Here is a 5,000-nt window from a genome sequence, read left to right on the forward strand (position 1 = left end):
TATGACTATTACAATAGTAATGAGGACCCAAGACATAACCAATTCATAAAACACTGATTTTTTCAATCGCACCAGGCCAACCTAATACACTACATATCCGAGGGTGATATTGGGATGGGTACGAGAAAATCCCAACTGAATTTCTTATAATACACTGCTGCCTTGATCACTTCAAATGGTTTGACATTAGTCAAGCAAAATTTATATTCTACTGGATAATAGGGGTGACAGTAAAGATATATGGCTAATAGGGGTGACAGCAAAGATAAATGAACAGGGGTGACAGCAAAGATAAATGAATAGGGGTGACAGTAAATGTATTAGGAAAATAGGGTCGACACCAAATGTAGACGGATAATAGGGATGACAGGAAATGTACAGTAGACGTATAATAGGGATGACAGCAAAGTTAGATGGACAAGATGTTTGACAGTAAAGGTAGATGAATAGGGGTGACAGTATTCGGAAAATAGGGGTGACAGCAAATGTAGACGGATAATAGGGGTGACAGGAAATGTACAGTAGAGGTATAATAGGGATGACAGCAAAGTTAGATGGACAAGATGTTTGACAGCAAAGGTAGATAATTAAGGGTGGCAGTAAATGTATTCGGATAATAGGTATAACAGTAAACGAGGATGGATAATAGGGGTGACAGCAAATGTACAGGAGATGGGTAATACGGGTGACATCAAAGGTAGATAGGCAATAGGGGTGACATCAAAGGTAGATGGGTAATAGGGGTGAGATCAAAGGTAGATGGGTAATAGGAGTGACATCAAAGGTAGATGGGTAATAGGGGTAAAAGCAAAGGTAGGTGGGGAATAGGGGTGACATCAAAGGTAGATGGGTAATAGGGGTGACAGCAAATGTACAGATGGGGAATAGGGGTGACATCAAAGGTAGATGGGTAATAGGGGTGACATTAAAGGTAGATGGGTAGGGGTGACATCAAAGGTAGATGGGTAATAGGGGTGGAATCAAAGGTAGATGGGTAATAGGGGTGAGATCAAAGGTAGATGGGTCATAGGGGTGACAGCAAAGGTAGATATCTAGACTCTGCTCATTTACAACACAAATTGAAGACTATAATATTACTTAAAACACAAAACATGCCACCTAGAAACAAATTGTGTATGAATATGTAAATGCATATGGCTACAAATACTTATACTCTTTTTATCTAAAGCAGATTTATAACAAAATACTGACAAAAACTTTCTCTATTCAAGAATAAAATTTTCCTCCATGAAAATACTCGATTAAAAAGAACAGTTATACAATTTAAGCAAAAGAAAAGTTATGCAAATTCAGCAGAACAACTATGCAAATTAAGTTAAAGAACAATTATGCATATTAAGCTAATACAGTAACATCATTTCAACACTATTAATGATCCTCATTCAAGCAGAATTTTTGATATGCTTCTCTTTCTTCCTTTATTACAAACATTATTTGATATGCTTCCTACAAAATAATATCTACAAATCTACCTCCTACAAAAATTATAGCAATACGGTTGAAATTATAAGAAATAATGTGGCAGCTTTCAAGAAAAACCTGAAGATTTATCACTTTGGAAAGTGTTATAATAGTGATCAGAAAACTATTAAGCCTGAATACAAATGCTAGCGAACAACTGAAAAGATACAGAGCAAAATATAAACTGGAAAGAAATTATTTTCACATATCAAGGCCCGCCTGAACAGACTCTTAGTGTCTGATGGAGGCTGAGAAATAAACCCCTAGAAGTAAAAGTTAGTAGTATTAAAGGTATCTAGTACTTTCCTTCTACAAAACTGATTCGATACTCTTGAACATAAAAATTATTTATTCTCTTATTCTATCATTCTACCTTCATTCTTCAGCAACTGAAAAACAGCACTACGCGCTTTTCCTCTTCACGAATGAAATTGAGATTAAGGGTAATATATTTACGTACTTGAATTTCAAAAGAGACACCACTTTTTGTCCACCAGAAAATGCAATTTCATTGTTTGAACTCATAAATTGTTTTAATTTCATCCACTCGAGTTTTCCTTACATTTTACAACCTAATGATCCTTAGTTTTATCTTATTATTTTAGTAATAAACTTCTTCATGATTATCATTATGTCAGTTTCTTTTCTTAATCTTAACACCATTAACAAAAGTACTTATTTATTTCAATACTTGAGCATACTACTAGCAAAGCTCTAAGAAGGATATTGGGAGTTAAATGGCAGAACAGGATTAAAAATTAAACTATAAGAGAGATTACTCGCGTGCCATAAGTGGACGAGATCATGGTGAGGGGTAGATGGAGATGGTTTGGACATGCTCTTCGCACTCCCTAAGAGAGATTAATTTACCAAACACTTAACTGGGCTCCACAAGGCACTAGAAGAGTTGGAACATCAAGACCTACATGGCTGAGGACTATGAAGCGTGAAGCAGGAGATTATGAATGGAGAAGTATTGAATTAAGAGCTCAAGATAGAGAAGACTGTCGAAATCTAACCGAGGCCCTTTGCGTCAATAGGCGTGGGATGAGATGATGATAATGATGACTATTTTCGTAGTGAAACTATTGATAGATTAAGTATTTCTAATGAGTTAATAATTACATTGATATCTAATTGAAATTTTGCTGTTTTTACTTGTATATAAACATTACCTCACCGGAAACAAATTATCAACCAAACCTACGATATATGTGCAAAAATATGTACAACATATTCCTCCTAATATTTTACTGTTCATGAAATATGACAGTTCTAATAGTGCAACGAACTGAAAGGAAACGAATCCGGATATATAAGCAGGATATAGTTCAGGAAATAAACTCTTTCAGGTCTTCTGTTCACATGTCCAAATTCAACAAATACATGACAACAAATTCGTTATACGAAGAGAGAAAACTTGCCTCTATATTTATATATATATATATATATATATATATATATATATATATATATATATATATATATATATATCTATATACATATATACATATATATATAAATTTATATATATACATATATATAAATATATATATATATATATATACATATATATGCGTATGTATATATATATATATATATATATATATATATATATATATATATATATATGTTATATAAAATTTTTCCTTGTTTCCTTTCCTGACTGGGTAATTTTCCCTGTTGGACCCCTGGGCTTATAATATCCTGCTTTTCCAGCTGGAGTTATAGCTAAGCAATTAATAATAATAATAATAATAATAATAATAATAATAATAATAATAATAATAATAATAATAATAATAATAATAATAATAATAATAATCTAAGACAAACCCCTAATACTACCCAAATGAGGGGAGGATAAAACAAAATAGCCTACTCGGTTTTCAGCTATGAAATTTAAAAGCAAAAATTCAAGGGTTTAAACAACCATGCAACAGTTACATTATCTTACAATTGCTTCTCATATAGTTTATTTGTTTCATGATTTCCTATCCTCTCAGGTCTATTTTCGTTGTTGGAGCTCTTGGGATTGTAGCTGCCTGCTTTTCCAACTAGGGTTGTAGCTTAGCTAATAATAGTAGTAGTAGTAGTAGTAGTAGTAGTAGTAGTAGTAGTAGTAGTAGTAGTAGTAGTAGTAGTAATACTGCATTTCTACTCACAGAAACATATATTTCAACACACAAACAAGTTTAATTAAGTTTACTTATATCTGTGCTCGCAAGCACATCCGTCAATTATCAATCTATTTTGAGAATACTTGTCTTAAAATAATCAAACCGATTAAATATTCAAAGAACCATGATTAAAAAAAAAAAAAAAAAAAAAAAAAATATTCATCTCCAAACAGTACCATGAGTGTTCTTGGATGTAAGCCATCGGCATAACAGCGCAAACTACAAGACTACAAGACCCATTTTTACCATTTAGCCAACTTCTACACGTTCGAAAATATGTGAGCAAGTCTGGTGAGTATATCACTCTTGTGTCAGTTTCCAGTATGAATGAGGTAGGCAAGGTTATACGTACGATTAGGGATTTGAAATATAATAAGTAAATATTTTCATTATTAGTCTAATTAATGTAATATCTGAAGTCTCCATATATAATATTTACGTATTTTTCCCATTTTTAAAGTTTAGGTATGTATACCTTGACATTACCACATTTAGTTTACCTAAAAGTATTCATACCTTACTTGTGTTTGGAAATTATTTAATAAGGAGATTATTACACATATGTACATGCACACACATACAAACAAACACACACACAGACACACACACAAAGACACACACACAGACACACACACACGCACACATATATATATATATATATATATATACATATATACTGTATATACACTGTATCTCTCTCTCTCTCTCTCTCTCTCTCTCTCTCTCTCTCTCTCTCTCTCTCTCTCTCTCTCTCTGTATATATATATATATATATATATATATACAGTATATACATATATATATGTATATATATACATATATATATATATATATATATATATATATATATATATATATATATACATATATATATATATACTATATAGTAAACACAGGGTGTGGGGTTCTTAAATCTACGACCACTAGGATTTAATGTTTGCAGTAGTAAATGGGCCCAAATGATTAAAGTAATCAAAAAGAAAATGTTGGATATCTATTATATATATATATATATATATATATATATATATATATATATATATGTGTGTGTGTGTGTGTGTGTGTGGGTATATATATATATATATATATATATATATATATATATATATATATATATATATATATATATGTGTGTGTGTGTGTGTGCGTGTGTGTGTATGTGTGTTTGAGTGTGTGTATTTGTCGTGTGTGCGCACGTAAGTGTGCTATTGTAAACGAGTATATTCTCACATATACAGTATGTATTATATGATATCTAATTCATTTTCAATTATTCTCAAACAAAAAGAGAGGTTCTAAATGAATTTAAAATATATTTTTCCATATAAAATATAATAA

The 5,000-nt window shown here is 31.3% G+C and overlaps 1 protein-coding gene across 1 annotated transcript in view; it reads right to left on the reverse strand.

The window, feature by feature from the left end:
- The window catches only part of LOC137640717 (nephrin-like), a 344,960-nt gene that overhangs the window by 339,496 nt on the left and 464 nt on the right, over positions 1-5,000 (reverse strand). The window lies entirely within an intron of this gene.

This window comes from Palaemon carinicauda, chromosome 5, assembly GCF_036898095.1.
Source record: "Palaemon carinicauda isolate YSFRI2023 chromosome 5, ASM3689809v2, whole genome shotgun sequence".
NCBI classification, from domain to species: Eukaryota; Metazoa; Arthropoda; class Malacostraca; order Decapoda; family Palaemonidae; genus Palaemon; species Palaemon carinicauda.